The sequence below is a fragment of the Aythya marila genome, assembly GCF_965140915.1.
Source record: "Aythya marila genome assembly, chromosome: 8".
In the NCBI taxonomy this organism is placed as follows: Eukaryota; Metazoa; Chordata; class Aves; order Anseriformes; family Anatidae; genus Aythya; species Aythya marila.
Window position 1 is genome coordinate 21,552,827 of NC_139049.1, and position 20,542 is coordinate 21,573,368.

General features: G+C 47.1%; 1 protein-coding gene across 9 annotated transcripts in view; it reads left to right on the forward strand.

Moving 5' to 3' along the window:
• Window positions 1-4,811: 4,811 nt before the first annotated feature.
• PTPRF (protein tyrosine phosphatase receptor type F) overlaps window positions 4,812-20,542 on the forward strand; it is a 364,428-nt gene continuing 348,697 nt past the window's right edge. For 7 of the 9 annotated variants that reach the window (XM_082766649.1, XM_082766656.1, XM_082766654.1 and 4 more), the window contains exon 1: window positions 5,156-5,233. The gene's annotated coding sequence lies outside the window, so the exon portion shown is untranslated. Of the gene's footprint in view, window positions 4,956-5,155; window positions 5,234-20,542 lie in introns of those variants that run through there. The other 2 variants (XM_082766651.1, XM_082766653.1) reach the window with 1 other exon arrangement.

Below are 20,542 nucleotides of genomic sequence, written 5' to 3' on the forward strand. Positions count from 1 at the left end.
CTAAATGCTTATAAGGACAAACATTTAATCAAGACCCACTCTTCTACACAGGAGCTGTGTTAGTGGCATTCCGCATCTCATGTTTAAAACCCCAAATTTTAAAACAGAAGTGTTTTTAAGGTCTCTGAACATAGTTTCTACTATTTTGTTAATTGCCTCATGGCTCCTTTTAAAATGCTTTGTTCTGAAGACAAATCAGCATGTTCTGAAAACTAAATATAAAAGAGTAAATGGACTAAAAATGAATAATAATAATAAAAAAGACTTGGGCTGAAATTTAGTTCTTTTGCATTTAGTGCTTTTACTAGTGTGAAAATGAGGATTTCCTGACAAGGCTGAAATTAAGCAAGAGTTTTGATCAAATGTCATGAATCACCCCGACATTGCTCAGGGAAAAAAAAGGAAAATATGCTTCCTCCTCACAGCAGTCCCCAAAGCCCGGTCACTTTGCAGGTCTAGGCCTGGCTGCTATTGCTGCTGCTGAACGACTTGGTGCTGAGTGAGAACCAGTCCCTTCCTTCCTGGGCTGCTGTGATCTGAAAGCTTCTGCTTGGATTTTCCCTCCCACGTTGCCATGATCTGAAAGCTTCTGCTTTAATTTGCATGGACCTGTAATTTTCCCTGGGCACTGACCGGGATCTTAAAAAAATGTTGGAGACGAACTGTCCTCTGGCACATGGCACTGGGGCAGGATGCTGATCTCATTTCTCTGCTCTGCCACAGGCTCTGGTGTTACATTAGCTAAGTCAATTAGCTTCTGCCTGCATCTGGTTTTCATCTTTAAAAGGGGGACAGTGGCAATTTCCTACCTCACGGCAATCCTGTGAGGATAGATATATCAGCTTGGGAAATGCTCCGATACTTGTGCGATCAGTGCTTGGACACTTCTTGTTCAGGCTGTGTTCTGGAGTGCCCATGGCCTGCAGCCTGGTGAGGGGTCAGTGCTGAGGGCCACCAGAGCAGCCCTTGGACAGGCTGAGCACAGAGGCTGTTGCAGCCATGGCCACAAATCATGTTCTCACAGACCTGACAAGAACGGAAAGAAACGTATGACAAACTGTCAGGAAATAGAGAGGAGCAGAGACCACTCCAGCGGTGAGCTTAACCAAAAGTCCTATGCCATTCTCTTTAACTTACAAGCACATGATGTATTTTAGTGACTTAAGCTGCTCTTTCCATTACCATTTATTTAGGGTTAGAGAAAGACTGAACTGGTATCGCTGGGGCATGGACACATGGAGATCATGCTGCAAAGAATTACTCATCTGTAAGTCTGCTTTTCTGAACAAATCAGTGTCCTCCTGCTTTTGGGAAGTGTCTCCCATAAGCCGGTTGCCATTTGCACTCCCAGGCTTTGGCTCTCAGCAGAAGCAGGAGGTCACCTCAATTCCTCCCTTGGTGGCCAGCACTCCCAGGGCCTTCCTCTACCATGTTTTATTTGGTCAGGAGCAGAATTTTTGCCAGGAACCAGCTGTCAGGCTGTGTGCTTTTCTTCCTTCTTTTTCAATAAACTTACCTTTCTAGTTTGTTATGATAAGGAGGAGGTAAATGAAGTACAGGAGTTATTACTTATGCTATGTCTTGGCAGGATCTCTAAGGCATCCATCAAGAAGGGAGCTTCACTGGGCTAAGCACTACACAACGCCACGGTAAGAGAGCACACACATCCTGCCCATGTCCCTGCAGACAGCTGGGACAAACACTGAAGGAAGGAAAAAGCAATTGCACTGACTTTACAGAAAGGTAACTGAGGAGCAGAAAACTCGCAGGGCTCAACCAGTCCCGCTGGCTGGTGGCTGAGCCAGGAAGCAGAAATACACACCACTTTGGCATTGTGGCTGCACTTTTATTAGTCTTTTATTTCTTCAACCAAGTGCAATCTGTAGCAAAGCAAAATTAAGGGTAAGTTGTTATCCTCAGCTGAAAGGCTTCACAGGCCAGACACCTAGTGCTGCAGAAGAGAAAACATCGGTGTACCCCTCTTAGGCAGCAGCTCCTTCAATCAGAGAAAAACGGAAATGGGCAAGATAGATATTTTTTTATTTGGAGCAAAACAGAGAATTCTAATAACCCTGTCTTACAAAGGAAATGAAAGAGTCTTGGGGGTAATATTGAAAAAATGGTGGGCAGTCAGAGTCAAGGCCATATGGTCCTCAAGCTGTGCTGTCAAGCCGATCTACAGATGGAGATGTATTATCTTACACTAGCGCAAAGTTGAGCATTGCAGCAGGCACTTGTGAAACAGACCAGAAGACCTGACAATACAATTGACAATTACTATAAAATCAGGTGAGAAAAAGTCATCAGCCAGAATTGTCCCTCTAAGAAAAAATAGTTGGAGAAAGGATGAGCTTCCTCCAGGCTCTGCAGCTTATAGGTTCCATCCAAAATATTTAGCGAGTTTAGCAACACCTGAAATGAGAAGGGAAGTTGTTCTGACAAGTCTTAAAAAATTCAGAATCCTGGTCTTTTGATTTTATACTAATTTATTATGTTAAAGGTGAGCAAAAGCCATCCCACAGTATCTACACACCAGCCTGTTATCAAGTGGCACACATGACAAGAATATGGGTGTGTGCGTTTGCTCTGAAGATCTGATCAAAGGGAAGGAAGAGCTGCTGAGAGCTTAGCCATGAGCAGTGACCTCCAAGCCAGGTACTGCGAATGCACACCGGGACTTTGCCTTCCGAACAGCTTGCCGCTGGAACGGCTGGGTTGGCTGCAGTCACAAGACGTGAAACAACGGGGTGCTACCCATAGGCTGGTGGACACTGTACTCTGTACACCCCCATCAGCTCTGGTGGCAACATGCCAACGTATCCTGTAGCAAGCAAACTGCTTAGGTAGGTGCCTTTGCTTTCAGCTACGGCGCCTTGCCGCTACAAATCCTTGAACAGGTAAAGGGGTGACTGACTGGCAGTCCTGTGCTCGGTGGATCACCAGGTACTAGTGCCTCCTGGGCTTACATTATTAATTGTCTTCCAAGTTTTTACGTCATAGGGGTGTGAAGTGTGCAAAGGAATAATAAAGATTTTTGGGTGGTAGCTGTATGTGAAAACTCTGTTTCATGATGCTGATGATTAATAGCTTACACCCATGGGACAATCATTTACTTGCAAGTCTTGGCTAGAAGCTCCAGGGCACCAAAAGTTTATGAGGCAGCTCTGTGTCAGTCACATGAATCTAGATTTGTAAATGTGCTTAGGAACCTGCATTAGGAACCTGTCCAAAAGTATCTATATCTATCCCACAAATTAGATCAACTTTTCAGTGTCTCCTCTCATAAGCTGCTAGGCATCTGACAAGATTAGCGAAGGAGCATTAAACCCCAAACCTTCTATTTTTCATGCAAACTTCAAAAGCCTGTTGCTTCCACCTCAAACGGAGAGGGGCTGGGCTGACGTGACCCCCTCGCTGACAGGGCTGCGGTGGGAGCTGAGGGTCTGGATTCCCACTTGCAGCTCTGTGAACCGCTCGGCAGCGAGGATCTCCCAGCTTCCCCGTGGTCTTGTGCTCTGAAGCATCCTGAAGCACATCCAGATTTTAATACAGAGCCGAACCCATGGGCACTTTGGCAGTGCTGCATGGCGCCGTGCCAGCAACACTTACTCTAAGCTCCGCGGCCTCGCGGTGGCATGCACAGAAGGGCCGTTCTGCAGCAACGTTTGGATGCCGAGCAGGGAGGGAAGTGCCTCAGAACCAAAGGCTTTCTGTGTCAGGGCTGCTCGCCGTGAGGCAGAGGTGCAAGGCTGGCTGTGGGTGCTGGGTTTAGGGCAGAGTGGAGTGATGCATGCCGCCCTGAACTCGTGGTGTCATTGTCAGGAACCTGAAGCCCTGTGCTCCTCTGAGGACAAGGGGACAACGCCAGGGTGCAGGAGGAGCCGCGCTAACTCCGTGAGCAGCTCCTCGGCTCCTGGCACCACCCTGGGTGAGAGGACAAGGGCGAAACATCCCGGAGAAACACAGCTGCCAGGCATGGGAAGGAATCCTGGAGACCACAGAGGGAAAAAATTAACATGCCGTGGGAAACGCCTGAGCCGTCCAAGTGCAGCGTGCGGAGGAGAGCGGCAGCGGCAGGGTGAAAATGCCGAGCCAGGAGCCGGGCGGGGATAGTGCCTGCTGTGGTGATACTGTACCTACTCTGGTGATAGTGCCTGCTCTGGTGCAACACCAGCACCCAGGGAGGGTTGGGTGACGAGCCACAGAGCACCAAACACCCAGCGATCAGCCCTCCAGCCCTCTGAGCAGGCCGCACGATGCCTGCCTCAGCTCCACCAGGCTGGGGGAGTGAGGTGGGAATCAAAAAAAAAAAAAAAAATAAATAAATCAAGGGCCACGGGCAACGAGGGTGGCCAAGGGAAGCGCGCTGCGAGCGGGCGGGCTGAAACAATTCCCAAGTGCCGGCTGCTGAACGAAACGCGGCCGAAATGAACCCAAATCGCAACAGGTCTCGGGCCGGCGTTCACCTGCCGGGGGTGCGGGGCTGGAAGGGGGGAGCGGGGGGCACAGAGGGGCCCGGTGGCCGCTGCTCCCCGCCGCCCACAGAGGGCAGCGGCGGCCGCCCGGGGCCGCGCTGCTCCCCTCGGAGCCGGCCCCGAGCCATCGCCGCCCGCCCCCGGACCCCCCCTCGGTCCCCCCTCGCTCCCCCTGCCCGGCCCGGGCCCCCCCCGGCTCCTTCCTGAGGCGCCAGCCCCGGGCCGCGGCCGCTCCCTCCCCGTGCCCGTCCCCGCCCCGCCGCCCCCGCCCACACCTGGCCGGGGCGGGCCGTGCCGTGCCGTGCCCGCCGGCTGCGGGGCCGACTCGGCGGGCGGGCGGGGACGAGGAGGAGGAGGAGGAGGACGAGGACGAGGAGGAGGCGGCGGCGCGGTGCAGGCCGTGAGGGGAGCGGGGCCGGCCGGGAGCAGCGCCTCTCGCCTGGCCGCGGGGCCGAGCGCGGCAGCGGGGCCCCGGCTCAGGTGAGGCGGCGGGCGGCAGGTGGCGGTGCTGCCGGTGCCGGTGGCGGGGCTGGGGCTGGGGCTGGGGCTGGCGGCGGGGCGGGCGCGGCGGCGGCGGGGCGGGCGCGGTGCGCGGTGCGCGGCCCCGGTGGGGGCGGGCTGGCGGCGGCGGCGCGCACGGAGCGCGGTCCCGCTGCTCGGCGGCGGAGGAGGGAGCGGAGCGGGGAGCGGAGCGGGGCCGGCGGGGAGCGGGCGGCTTCTGGGAGGCAGCATGCGGGCGGCGGAGCCCCGGAGCCCCGGTAAGTGGCTCGGCCGCGGCGCTTTTCCCCTGCAGCCCCCCCCAGCCCCGTGTAACCCTCCCGAAACTCTGCCGCCTGTTGAGCCCCGCGCCCCGGCACCCCCGAGCGGCGGGGCTGCCCCCGGGGGGGGGGGCACCGGGCGGTACCGGACCCCCCCCAAACCCCTTTTTCCCCGCCCGCTGGGTACGGAGGGGGCAGCCCGGTTCCGCGGGGCACCTGCCGGGGCTGGGGGGGGGGACGGGGACGTGGGGCTCGGTGTCCCGGTGGGAGCCCCCCGGGGGTGTCCCGGGGCCGTGAGCGGAGGGGGGCTGCCGGGGGGGGCTCGGCGGCGTTTCCCCGGTTGCCGTTTTGCGCTCGGAGGAGGGAGGGCGCTGAAGCGGGGGGCACCGGGGGGGGCTCCTCGTGGCCCCGGGGCGGGGGGGGCGAGCGGCCGCCGGGGGGAGCGCCCGGGTGGCGAGAACAAAGGGGCCCGGGCGGGGGGCGGGCGGGGGGGCTCCGCCGTGCGGACCCCAAAATGAGGCTGGGGGGGGCCCAACCTTAGTGCTACCCCCCCTCCCCGCGGCCCCTCCGCTCCCCCGGGGGCTGCAGCCGGGCCCCGCAACCTGTTGGGCCGGGCGGCGGCAGCGCCGTGTGTGTGTGTGTGTGTGGGGAAACTCCGCCGCACACCCACCTGGAGGAGCCTCGGGAGCCCGGCACGGGGTCCAGCCGGTGGGAGGGAGGCTCGCCGTGCCCGCAGACAAAGATCTGTTGCCGCGGAGCTCCGCGCCCGCAGGGATGTGCTCCTGCTCCCGGCAGACTGACTGGGGCAGCTGCGGGAGCGGCGCGGGGCTGGGGGCCCTGGGTGGCCCTGGGGGTGTCGCCGGGTGGAGTTGCCGTGTCAGGGTCCGGTGGCAAGGTTCTGGCATCGAGCGCGGGATTGAGCTGTAAAACGTGATCGAGGCTGAGGGCGAAGGGTAGCCGGAGCGCCGGCTGTAAGTTACGCCGAGCGATGGCTGGTTTAGAGGTCCCTGACGGCGGCTAACTTGAGCAGGGGTGGTGAGCAAATACAGTTTCCTCATCCTGCTTGTATAACCACCTTTGTTCATTTTTCAAAGTAAATGTTAAGAGAAACGACAAATTTAATTTGAGATTACAAAGGTCCTCGGATGCAAATGACTTTATCTCTGTCTGGTTACTGCACGGTTGTTCCTAGGCTGCCTGTGTGGCTTTAGAAGCAGCTTTCCCTTTGCTTTTTTTTTTTTTTTTTTTTTTTTTATGGAGAGCAGGCTGCTCTCCATACAGTAATGCAGGAAATGCTCGGCTCACAACAAGAGTTTTATGGAGGGAGCAAGTGTACTTTAGTCCTGGCTTTATTATTTCTGCCGTGGGGCTGAGGACGCACGTTGAAGTGCATGACCAGCAGCCTGCCCTTCGTGAGCAAGAAGTAAAATATGCACAGCAAAACGGCCCGTTTGGGGCCTGGGGGGGAACACACACACACGTGGTGTGCAAATATCGAACTTCTCAGGTTGTGCCGTGAGCCCACCATCTTAACGTGCACGTTTCTTCGCATACGTCACTGGCACGTGTCCTGCTCATTGAAATAGGATGCGGCGTGACTGCAGGCGCGAAGGGGTTAAAGCAGTTTGTGGCCAAAGAGTTAACGCGTTGCTTCAGCTCAAGAGATTTTTTTATAATTCAGCTTAGTTACAAATATTGCCATCTGCCCTTTTTTTTGCATGTGCGTGTCTGTAAGTATATCTTGGAGAAATAAATACTGGTTGGGGCTGTTAGCAAAATACTAGAAGCCATAGATAATGTTTTATTGTCACACATGTTGGCAATGAAAATGTCGGTGTCCAGAAAATCCAAGTAGAAACCTTCCACCCTGTGTCTGTATCTGGCTGTGGGCTGAGAGCTATGCAGGTATTTTTAATTTTTCTTCAGACTAAGTCCTGCTTTTGGGAACATTAGCTAACTGTCATTGGCAAAAGCAGAGAAGACAGTCAAAGCTTGTGATTATAAGGAGAAAGATCTAAGCTTGTGGGTAACAGAGAAGAAATGTTTTCCTCTTTGTGTCCACATAATGCAGGGCTGTGGGAAGATATGCTTAATGAGGATGATTATTGCTGTGGCTTTCCATAAATCCACTTGTAATGGAGGCTTTGTACAGTTACTTCTGAATCTGTACATTTAAAAACTGCAAATAGCGATAATGGAGTTGGCTAATAGCAGACTGTCAAGTAAGTGCAATCCTTGTGATAACGTTCAGCCATAGATCTCCATTTAAGTATTACTTTTAAGCAGAAAATGTTTCTTGTAGGTCGCAGTATATGCATTTTGGAGGGGGAAAAAAACAGTTGTTGCTGCACGTACTTGAATCTTAACCAGCTACCTTTCATTGTCCAGAGGTACTTCTGCTCTTCATTTTTTTCATCACATCAGAGGGAGATCTACAATTCAGCGGATCCATTTGATTTGAGTTTAGATAGCAGAAAGGATTAATAATAACCAGCTTAAAAGAAGAAAACAGAATCAAAGATAAAATAACTGAAGAGGTCTACCAGAGTAGTAAACGTGTAGCTGTGTGCACGTGAAAGTTGGGACCGATGCCTCCTGTAGAGTCATAAACTTCCCTGTAAAGCATTAGAGTGAGCTGAGTGCCACTAGGCAGGAGTTGGAGCTGATCTTGTTAGTAGTATTAAATGGGACAAGCCTTTCCATTTCAGTTCTACGTACCTTTTTTTTTTTTTTTTTCTTCAGTGCCTCTTAGAAGCCAGGGTTGATTTAAATGACTCGTCTGTTACGCAAGCTAAAAACAAAAGGTGAAACTAACACGGCGGGGAAGATTTTTCATGGATTATCTCACTGCACTACAGGAAGGTGTAAAGTAACACGTTCTCAAGTAAAGCACTTGTAATAGATATTGGTTAATTTATATAGAGCCTTGAATGAATGCAGTTTTAACTTGTGTAGTGAAGAAACAGCTTTTGAAGAAGCCTGGCACGTGAGTGGCTTGTGTGTACTGTTTGGAGGAGCTTGTTGAAAAATATTTGCGATGCACACCATCATTGCTTACTTCTCTTTAGAAGAAGTGCCTTAACTTTAACCTTTAATGCAGTTTGTGAGGGCTCCTCACATGCAGTTACTTTTGCTCAAAATCTGGTCTTAAAAGCGAGCTGCATTTCTACAGACGATAGCGCTGTGCTCAAATCCAAAATGTATGCTTCCTTTCCAGTAAAAACTTATAATTACACAGGGTGGTAGCTAACTGGAAAGTATTGCAAAACATATGTAAGAATACTGTCGTACAAACTCTAAAACTGAAGAATGACTCACTGCGCCAGTGCTGTATCAAATTCTATCTATACGCAAGGTTTAAATGACAAGTTTACTTTAGGCAGGGAATATGCAATTTTCTTGTACTCTTTCTTCATCTAATGTCAAGTGAGCTTAATGAAATGGTACATGTGGGCATACAGGAGGCACCAGTTGTAGAGCTTTAACGAGCAAAGGGAACAAGCACTACTTGGCTGTGTTTGTGAAGATGGTGGAGGCATGCTGTATGCATACACTGTGTGTATTAAACCAAGTTCATGGTGCCACGCGTGTCTTGAGACGTCTTTTAATATACCTTATGGTTTGCTTGTGTGCGTTTACTAACATTTGTTTTATTTTTGTTTTCTGTAGGAGAGGGTATTTGGGTTTTACTGGTGTAGGTGTTCATCTTTACGTATTTCTCTTAGTTGATCTTGTAACTGGCATTTCAGGGTTTTGGTAAAAATTCAGGTCACTACCAAAAAGAAATAGGTTGATGTTCAGCATGGGAAGGGGGCCAAGGATTGTGGAGTGAGGAGGAAAAGACTGCTTTCCGCTGGAGCAACGCGTGCCTGTGACTTTGTTTCTGTGATTGTGATTTATTACTAGAGCTTTGGGGAGCCCTACAAAATGCAGGGTGTGTAGTCAGGCAGTGAAGTCCTGCAGCTGGGAGGCTTCTGAGGGCCTGGAGAAGGACAGGGAGGCAGCAAATGGTGGTGGTGCCCTTGTGGAAGCCCAGCGCGTGGGTGCTGGTGCTGTGGTGCCTGGCTGGTGGTTCTGCACATCCCAGGGTGCCGGGCAAAACAGCCCTGCAAGGCTGGAGAACCCCATGGCTGCTCCAGCCTTGAATGGAAGACGTTAAACTCTTCACAACCTCTTAATTTCTGATAGAGCCATGAGCCATTCTGCCCCAGAGCACGTTCCTTCTGCTCTCTCTGCAGTTTGTCTTTATTAGCCCTGGGGGAGGTGGAAGATGTGTCCTTGGTCTTCAGTGTGTATTGCTCACGAGGGCTGTGGTCACCAGTGCCTGCGAGTGCCTTTCCTTCCTGTAGGAGGGTTGAAGGCCCCTTGGGCTCTGAAAGGAGGCTAAGCAAGGGAAGCTGGAGCACTCACTGTTAGGGTGCACCTGGTGTGTGTGCACATCTGTGCCTGTCTGAAAAAAATGGTGAATAATGTCATGCTCCTTCAAGGAGTCCATTATCTGAGAACTTTTCAAGAGGTCAAACATGCAGAGAGAAGTTCTGGAGCAGAGGGTGGAAGCAATGTACATAAAAAGTCTGGCTGAGAGCAAAATTGATAAAGCTTCTCCCAATACCTCAGCTGAGCACTAGGAGGGAGTAGCTTTGTCTGGATGCTTTTATTGAATGCAGTCTGCTCTGTGGCTGAAATATGGAAATGCCATTAATCTGGGAAAGGATGGGGTCGTCCTGCTCTCACTCTTGCCCTTCAGCAGGAATAGAAGCTTCCAGTTTACAACCTGCCCAAAGACGTTTATTTCTTGGCACAAAATTTCAGCTGCAGCTGGCAAGTGGGTAAGTACTTCCATGCAGCCTTACTGAGAGAGAGAGGAATTATTTAGGTTGGCACACGAAGTTTATAGTTAGGAGTTGTCAGATGAAATTGAACAGAGAAAAAACGCGAAGACTGGTCATGTGGTATCGCTTTCTCAAAAGCAGCACTAGAAATCCTGTCATTGCTTATAATTAAACAAAGCATGCATGCATTTGACTGTGGAGAGGAATTATCTCTTGGGTTAATCAGCCTCTTTTCCTTATTTTTTCCCCCTGCAAATGGAGCGTTAGATACTGAGTCGCGTGTGTGTATGCAAAGGATAACATCTGTTCTATTTTATGGGACCCACATAGCGTAGTTGCTTTTTTATCCCTCCAGTGTATGGATTCTTTCTTCGTGTGTCATCCCAACTGCTGAAGTCAGCCGGGCACTTAAGCTTTGTAATAACTCCTCTCTCTGCAGGAGCAGGAAGTTATTCATGAGATGGTACTCAATTCTTCAGTTAAATTTCCTCACAAACTTAGGTCTTGCAGTGTTTTGGAAAAGCCATTACTTTCCTAGAGGGTTTTGTGAGTAGGGCTGGAATTGGGATTATTGTTTGATAGCTCTTCTGGTAGTTGTTCTAGCAACAGGTTAGGTCATCCGCATCAGCCTAGATCTATTGTCATGGGCCCGTTAATTGGGAAGGTAAATTAGATACGAGAAGTATGAAAGGCTAGTCTAGTGTTTGGATGTTATGGCGTCTATATAAAAAATGTAATTGTTTTATCAGGCAGGTGTTGTGCTTCTGATCTGTTATCCTGAAGAAGAAGCACGGAAGTGGTTCAGGAGGACCCTTGGTCCTTTTGGACACCTGGAAAAGGCCTTGAGGTGTCATGTGCCTTGAAGACACAAGATGGGGAGGAAGGAAGAAAAAAAAAAGGCCTCTTTTAGATGAAGTTGTAGTCTTTATGACATGTTTTTTTTTTCCACATATGAGGTAGTTATGTTTGTTTGTATCTTGGTAGCATTTGTTGCATCGAATTTGATCAAAGGTTTAGTTGTTGCAGAATCGATAGTAATTCCCTTTTCTTAACAAAAACCCTGTAATTTATGAATGCACTCTCCATTGTGTTTTAACTACTTGTAATACAGAATTTGCAAAATGATACAAATTGACTAGAAGATACGTGCGAAATCCAATAATACATTTTTCTATGTCAGAGTTAAGTGAAATACAAAACAATTGAAATAAACAATGAAAATTAGCCTCTTAAGCCTATGAACTAGTAGGTGTGGAAATAATTTCATGATATATATTCTCATTGGTTTTGTTGACTGTTCTTGAGCGCAGACAAAATTCCTTTACAGTCTTATGCATTCTAATCTATGCATTATTATGTGGTGAAAAACATCCTCATAAAATCTTATTTAACCTGATCTTGAAGTATGCATTTTTGAAGGCATGATCTAGATACCGACTCCCTCTCCTCGTTGCAGCCTTGCTCAAGGGTAGCTTCTGTTAATAAAACACAGACCTGAAGAGTGACACCCAGGGAGACAAATATTTCAGCAGATTGCAGGGTTACTGCTTTAATTCTGCCTCTTGACATTAAGGTAGAATTCTAAGCTTTTGCAAGAAAGTATTGTCTCCACAAACACTTGCAAGATTGAAGTCTGTTGTGAAAAGTTTTGCTCTCCTGGTGGTTTGAATTTTCCCTGGGTCCAGCTACATCTTCAGAGCTGGTAAAACTCTCATATGAGTACCTGTTGAGTACTCATACAGGGAAGGTGTTTTAGAATAGCACTTCATTAACCTCATTTTCTGAAGTCTGTCTGTAGGTGCAGGATCCCACTTCTTCACCCAATAGGTCAGTGCAGGGAGAGCTCATGGAAGCCAGTGCTGCAGACATATCTCAGCTCTTCTCTTGGTTGGTGCGTGGTGAGCTTTTTGCTGTCCCTGGTTGGATTTTGGAGGAGATCTGGGTGGGTTCTCACAGCCCCTGCGTAGAGCAGGCAGGTCCCATCCCTTGCACAGAGATGCACGCCTCCTGGCAGCTAAATGCACGCTTTACTCCTGGTTTCTCTCATTTGCTGCTCACTTCCCTGGTTCTTTGGGTCTGCGGAGGCCGTGGCTGCAAGGAGAGCTTCTCACCTGTGCGGGAGGAATGCACCGAAGTGTAACACGTGTGCCTCCGTGATAAAACTCGAGCAGCTTTATGGGAGCAAGCTGTTACTGCTGATAATTGTGCTCGGCTCTTGCTATGTTTCTTACCTGGAGCTTTTACTTTGTGAGCAACATAATAATAAAGTGTGCTGCTGTAATAACTCGGTGACAATCTTCTGCTTATGTCTGTGTAAGAAATAAGGAGTGTAATTAATGATGATAACGAGGAGTTCGGAAGGATTGTGGCAACAAGTTGTCAGGCTCCTCCAGTGATCCCCCCACGCTGGTGTCATACAATCTTAGAAGATACTCAACTTCAAGCCTTTTCTTCTGAAGAGCGATCAAAAGCTTCTTCATTGGCCAAAACCATCTAGATAGATGGGCAAATGCTTATTGTAAAAGGACTTGTACAGAATTACTGGGCTCAACAGATTGGCTGTGGCGAGGAAAATGCCTTTTGTATGCTGGAAGCCGTGAGCTGTGTTTTGTTTGCTCATATCATCAGGTGTGCAGGGTAGGCACCATGGGTTGTGCAGCATTAAAGAACACGTTGCATAGCAGTCATGTTGCTGGGAAGTATTTGTAAATGTAAGTTTGAATTAAAGATATGTATTTTTTCTTATTAAACTTTGAAGAGTAGTGCTTGGAAGACTAGTGAATTTTTGATGCTCTTAAATGTTGTCTGCAAAGAACAGGTGAGGGATTTGCTGACCTCATGTTTTTTTTCTTTTCTTTTTTTTCTTGGAGCTATACCTCTCTTGTGTGTTAGTTCTGGATGTTAGGAGAAATGCAGACATTGTGTTTGGGAGTTTAGATGGTGGGGTGGGCCGGCACAATGTGTAGGTTATAAAGGGAGGATGAGCGCTCAGATATTGGCTTTCTTTGCATCTGAAGTGAGTTAACAGCCTCTTGGATTCTTGTTGCACAGTGTAATTAAAATAAACACTATAATGCTAATCATTTATGTATTTTTGCCTGTGGGTGAAGTTTTAAATTAGAAGTAGCTATACTTCGGTGGAAGTGGATTTTTTTATTATTATAATGTTCCCTGTTTCCAGTCTGGTAATATTTCTGTGAGAGTGCATAAAAAATATTGCTAGGCAGATTTGTTTTTGTTTTTTATTACCTAATTGTATATTCTAGTAACAATGTAATTATTGCTTTTAACAAAAACTGCCTGACTTGAGTATTTAATTCCATCAGACTCAAGCAGTCGCTGATGAGGTGATAAATGATAGGTTATATGTAGAAGTGGATTTGCAATTATTTGCTGCTTTGGGAACAAAAAAAAAGATGTTTTGTTTCTGTCCAATGACTAATGTTGAAAATCAAAGCAGCGCGCCAGATGTTTTTTCTAATGACTGTGGTTCAAGGTCTCTTTTGTATGGAGGAAGGAAACCTTGTATTGAAGGTTTCAACTGAGTTCGTCTCTTGGCTTTGAAGTTTCTCCTGCTCGTTAATGCAGCAGTCTTCCAAATCTTCTGTTCTGGCCTCCTCGGTGACCAGGCTGCATGGAGGAGCTGCTTTCCCAACCAGCTCCCCATTCATCGGGAGGCAGAGGGGCGAAGGAATTCGTACAGCGCGGCCTGAGCGCTCCCATTCACTCGTGTTTATTTCATGGCATTAAAATAAGAATAAGTGTTTCGCTTTATTTGTTGATGTCTGATTAGGAATTAGGAGAGGAAACTGAATCGCTGGTGTGATTAACGTTAGGTTTTGTTTCTGATGCATGAAAGGCCTCATTGTCTGAGGCTTTTCCCCCATAGCTCCCTGCCTAATCCTGCTGAAGTCATTCTAACGGCAGCAGCAGTTGAGGCTCCTCGTCTTGTTTTCCTGCGTACTTCGGGCACAGTTGGAAACGTTTCCCCTTGGAAGGAGCGCCTGCATCTCGTGCTGACGCTGCTGTCACTGCAAAGGGGCCGTGGTGGCTGTAAGGTGGGCATCGGTTTGTGCAGGGGCGGGAAGGAAGCTAATCTGAAATCCCCAAACTGACCTAATTTGTGCTACGTTTGGGTTTCAACTCTGGGCCTGGTGGTTTTGGGAACCCGGTCTGTCTCCTTCAGCTGTGGCTGCAGGAAGGCAGGAGGTGAGCTGCCTGGTTCTGACAGTAATTTCTTGCAAGTTTTTGTCAGACCAACTTTCTCTAATTGCTGATGTAGTACTTCTGTGAGGAGGAAGTTTAAAACTGCTCAGTGTGTATTTTCAGAAGAAATTTTGTGAGTTTTTAAGGTTTGTAGAGATTATGGCATTTCTAAAATCCGTAGCAAGAAATTACAGTAGGCACAACTATTCCTCTTTCAAAAAAAAAAACCTGAAAGAACCGACCCCCCCCCTGCACCCCACCCCCACGAGCACTGGCCTTTCTTTTCTTCTGAATCAGATTGTCATTGCAAGGTCTCAGTGATTTAAAAATATAAAATAAACTCCCTCGAGGAATCTATTTAAAATTATTTGGTTCACTGAACATTCAGTGCACGTTCAATCTTGGAATCCATTACATGCCTTTAGAAAGACTTTAAAAATCCTCTCCGACAAAGTTGGTCTGAGTTTCGTCCCTTTGGCAGGTGGGCATGGGGGAATTTCATAGCTTTATTTTCATAACAGAAGCGTGCAGAATTAGTATTGATTTTAGTATAGCTGTCTGCTAGTGCCACTGTATTCAGGGGTCGTATGTCAGCTCTGCTTTTGTGGTGGCAGCTTTCCGTGTTTCCTGAGTTGAAGCCTCTAGTTGTGGGGCTATGGAAATAATTGGGAAATGCTGCTTTTTTTTCCCCTTTGAATTCAATTTGTAAAGCTTTATTACCTAGAATTAAATTCTTATCAGGCTGAAATGGTGCATAAATTCTTGTTGAATGGAGACAAATGCTATTAGAAACCTGTGAAAGTAAGCTATGTTTTAATCCTAAATTTATTTTCATTGCCGTTGTCATACATCGAAAACATTTTGCATCTAGCATCTTTGCATCACCGATGTCTGTGCACATCGGTGCTCTCTGCTTCTGGTAATTTTTAATGGTTAAGTCTGGGAGAAACAATGTGCGTGAGATTCCTGCTTATGGTCTGGTTACATCCTTTGGCATCACTGGGGTTCCCAGATACCTGGCGTTGGTGTTGCCAGCACCCATCAGGGTGTGCTGAGAAGGGTTGCCGTGTTATTCGTATGCAGCAGAAATACTTCTTTTGGAAGAACTTCCCAATGTTTTCAGCTGATAATGTAGAGAAGTGACATCTACTTCATCGCGTTTTGTATGCACGTATTAATAGTTGCTCAGGGCTCAGTACTTCTTCAGAGCCTGAAGTCAGGGAAGGACTTGAAGAAAACCCAAATAATGGGCAATCCCTCAGGATGCACAAGTATATTTGATTAACCCAGCCGACCCGGAGAGCTGTTAAATATTTGGACAGCCAGCAGTCCTGCTAGCCACCTTCCATTAGCAGTGGCCTCCATTTGGAGCCTGTGTTCTGCCTCTTCCTCTGGCAAAGGCTTGGGTGATGCCGAAATGGAGCCGGGTCCCTGGGAGTGTGGGACCACCAGGCTCTGCCACCAGCCAGGGGAGGGGATGGAGGCAGGGGGGAAATTGTTAATTGCGGGTTGTCAACGCCGTGCAGGTGAGCTGGTAGCTGAAGCTACTAGCCTGAGGAGAAATAGCAGTGCTGTCCTGAGAGGTGTAAAAAGACTTGTCAAAATCTAATCTAATCTCCTGCATTAAGTGTACGTTGCAATAACGAATTAAATGGAATTCCAGCAAGTGGAGATGTTCCCTTTTTAATAACTTCTCAAAAAATCAAAATGAAGTATTGCACTGGAAGAGGCAGCATATCACCGTTAGCCAAATTTCTTTCTCTAGGATCATTTTTAATTTTATATGAGCGTGTATTAATGGTTTAAAAACTCATTTGTCTCCTTGTCAGCAGCTTGACCAGTATTTTAATACAAAAGACATGATTTCATCTCGACCAGTTTTGTTTATCAGTGGGTGTTGCAGCCAGCTGGAAAATTGTTTGACTTTTTCACTGCTATGGCTTTGACGTAAGATGCCTGCTGTAAGAAAGTAAAATTGATGTAAAAACAATGATTCTTTCAATTGTTGTATTTTCCATTTTGATTTAAGGGAAGGGGAACAGGTGTTTATGCTAAAGAATTTGATCTTACCCTTATTCTGAAGATCTGCAGTAACTATTATATTACAACTCGGGGGGAAAAATCCTACCCTTGCCCAAATCTGAGCAAAATGAGGAGAAAAGTGGCTATAATTCTGACTTAGTTTGGTGCATTACTGGGTATGTTGCTGTGGCTGCTGTTGTAGAAATGCAGCTGGTAAGTTTTGTGGGAGAAAAAGCCTTTACAAAAAAAACCCTCTTGGAATAAAAATGTGGTTTTAAAAATTCTCTTAGTACGTTTTTTCCTATTCCGGCAATAAATCAGCATGATTATAGTATGTTTTCATCATACAGGTTTTGTGAGTGACTACACAGGATCCAGCTCTGAATTTCTGACTTTGGAGTGTCCAAATTGTGCAAAATTAACTTAAGTCAGTTTTTGGATACTCAAGTATTTCACCAGGAAATTAATGAGAAGTTTTATGTAATGTACTACTCTACTCGGTATGCTTTTTTTTTTCCCCCTGAAATTACTGAGTTATAAATATTTTAAGTTGAAAATTATTCTTAAACTGTGATTCTGAAGTGAGCTATGAACAAATGTTCTGCTGTATTTGTGGCCTCAAAGTGAAAAATGTTTTGATGAATAAAGCTACTACATTAGTTTTCATAATAGTTTGCTGTGACACAAATATATTTTGTAGGTGTGCTTAACAGGTGTAAGTTTTCCAGCCATTCCGCCGTATCTTTCCACCTAATTGCTTTATGGATTTGCATATAATCGTGTTAATTCTTTTTTTTTTTTTTTGGGTGATTGCTGAGGCAACTCTGAACGGGTGAAAAGCCTTTCGGCTGTGTGTGAGATAAGTTGAAGTGTTCAGTTTTGCAGAGCTTTTTGTACGTGTGGGATGCCCAGTGGCATAGTGAGGGGATGCTCGTTCTGCCCGCGGGTTGTCTCCTCTTGCTCTGGGTGAGGTGTGCAGCTGTCCCAGGAAGGTGCTGGGTGTTCGTTGGGTTGTCCTGCTTCTTGCTGATGCTGCTAGATCTCCTCGAAAGGGCTGCCTTGCTGTAACTGCATAGCTAACTGGAAACAAGCGACTTCAGAGGAGGTCCAGCATCAAGGCAGGTGTCACTGTGCAGGTAGCTCCAGGAGATAAACTCCACCTGGCAGCTGTGGGCTTGGTTTTCCAAGCGCTCTCTGTGACCTTGACTGTGTGCAGACAAGCTAAGAGACCTACTGTCAAGCTAAAGAAACCCTGTGTGAATGCACTGCTTGGTTGAATAGTGGATTCCTTTCCTTTTTTAAGGAGGGATGGGGAAGACACTGAGGGTTCCCAGCTACAATGTTTTTCAAATCCTTATTTGAAAGTGTTTTAAACGAGGGACAGCACATCAGAAGCTGAGATACAAAGCAACCTTTTGAAGTTAAAAGTGGGTCTGCATGAAAATGAACTGCTTGTCTGTGAAAAGAGTCAAGTGTGAAAGGATAGGATAGTTTCACTAAATGAATTTGATAGTCTGAATAAGTGTGGTGAGGCAGAGAGGAGAATCTGGAAAGGTCAGGACTGAGCATGTGACTCTGGATGAGGTGGCGGAAAAACATGAAAGGGATTGAGTGGAAATGCCTCGGTTTACATTTTTTTACTTAGAAGTGATTTATTTATTTTGGTGGAAGGTGGTCATAAAAAGAGAACTTCAGAAGCTTGCTGCAGAGAAGTGGGAATCGGAATCCTTTGGGATCTTGTACCTCTTGCATTCAACTTCTGTGCGGTTTTGAATAGCTAAAAGATCAAAGCCCCAAAGAACTCCTTATTGCATGCTGCCCCATTAGTAGGACTGCCCTATCCTACACGCTGTGCTCGCTTGAGCACTTGAGCAGCTTTTTGTCCCAAATGCAGGTTTGTTTTTTGTTTGTTTGTTTTTTACTATTGCTGTCTTGTTTTCAGTGAGCCGCATAACTTCCAGATTTTAACTGAAATAATTCATTAAATGCTTCCTGTGTCCCTGATCCTGCATTAGAAGGATAGCGTAGAGAGCATGATATCTTGCATTTATCTACGCTAGGTGCAGCAGATTTGCACTGGAAGCAGGAAACAGCCTGAACTTTTCATAAAAAGTGATGCACTCAGGTTGACTGTCACCACTCTGGGTGGGATCGTGAGACTGATAGATGAAGCCATAAAACCATCAGCTCTGTGCTTAGTAGCGATCAAAGAAAGCATACCAAATCTTAGGATCTTAGGAAATGCTATGAGAAGAGTGAAGAATAAGATAAAGAGCACTATTATGCCATGTCTAAATCTGTGGTTTGTCCATACATTAAACAGTGTTTCATCTCCCCTTCCTTTCATCTCAGAAGAATATAGTACAGCTAGAAGTATGGAGAAATGCAGCACGGGTCATCAGAGATCTGTAATGGCCTCCACGTGATGAATGACTTGGAGCGGGCTGGCTGAAGAAAGATGTGACAGGTCTGTGAAATCACGGGTGGCATGAAGAGAGCTTGACTGTTTTCATCTCCCAACGTAAGAGCAAGGAAAAGTCAAGTAAACTTGGTAGGAGCTGGGTTCAGACCCCTGCAGGAGGAGATGATTCTTCACACTGCGGATGGTGAACTTGTGGAACTCCTGGGAAAGATCTTGTTGGGGCTACTCAATAGACAAATCACACCAGACTAGGAAAGTCCCTACTGCTGGGAGTATTGCAGGATACGGAGGTGCTTGGAGAAGTGCAGAGATACTTGTCCTGTTCTTGCTCTTCTCTCACTGTTTGCTTGCAGGATATGCTAGAGACATTAGGGCTAGCAGGAGCTTTGATGTGACCCAGTGTGTCTGTTCTTACGTTCGTGTCCAGTGCTTTGCTGTGAACACAGTGAACTTTGTGTCACCAGTTTGCTTAACATTGGGCATGCCCTCTGCAGTTGAGCCTTATCCATGCAACTTCCTTGAGCAGTGAATAGATGAACTGCAGCTGGCTAAAGCCAAAAGGAAAAATGGGGGAGATGCTGCTTTCCCACTCCTGTTCCCAGTTGTTGTGGCTTACTGATGCTATTTTGGTGTTGGACCATTGCACTGAAGCAGCAGAAAAAAAACTGAAGGGGGAGGGGAAGAGCTGAACAGCTTTCTGCTGGTTAGTGGATTAAAGCAGTTCATAGGTGCAGCGAATGCCCAAGGGGCTGGGGCTGCGCAGCGAGGCGCTGTTGTTTTTGCCAGCAGTGAGCCATTAGACAGCTTCCATGTCTCCCAGCTGCGTGGTCTTCTCGTCCTTACACTGGCTTCAGTGATTGCTAAGGCAGCTTGTGGAAGGCTCCAGCTCAGAAAACTGAGGGAACGATCCAATTCTGCTGTTCTTTTAGAGATCTTTTTTAGCAAGCTCCAACAGGTCATACATGAATGGTGCTCAGACAGGGCTCGATGCCAGCATCAGGTAAATGGCAGCAGCGCCCAAACAGGCACAGGCAGTCCCTTGTGCAGTGGTGGCATCTCCCTTGCAAAACCAGCCTGCTGCTAATGGAAGTATGGAGATCCCTCCCAGCATGGTAGGAAACACCATGGAGTTACCTGTCAGAAGTGGATGGGCAGCATCATTACCAGGCATAATTTGGAGTGAAGAGGGCACCAAGTTGGCAGGAAGATAGACATTGACTTGATTTTGCATTGAGAGGAGGGTTAGAAGATGCGTTCCAACAGGAACTGGAGAGAGGGAAAGGTGGAGCGAATTAGTGCTGGAGCAGAGTTTCTTTGTTAGGTTCTGCGGGTGAGGGCATTGAGATGTTACTTGCCTGGGGAGCAGCAAAAGCTGAGTCTTCTGCTTTTGTGGAAATTTTGTTTTCTATTCTATTGGATCGAGTGCTTTTGTATATGAAATGCTGATCAGGATTTTAAAATATTATTACTGTGTGCGAAAGTGCAGTGTTTGCAAATGTGCCAGTTTGTTCACAAAACAGATTGTCTTGCGTCTCCTTTTGACATCCGACCCTCCAAAAGGCTGTAAGAAGCAATGATCTTTGATGCTCTTTATTTTATTGGATCAGAAACAAAAAATGCCACTTCATAAAATGAAAAGGTCTGCTTTTAGTTGAAAGGAGTTACCTTATGAATGTTATAGACATCTATGAGAAATAACAGTAGAAGATAAAGATTTGTTTGAATTCATCTAAGAGAACTAATACTCAAGATTGATGGGGGGGGGGAAGATGTATTTTCTTTTAAAAACCTAGTACAATATTAATGATTTCCAACCACTCTGTAAAT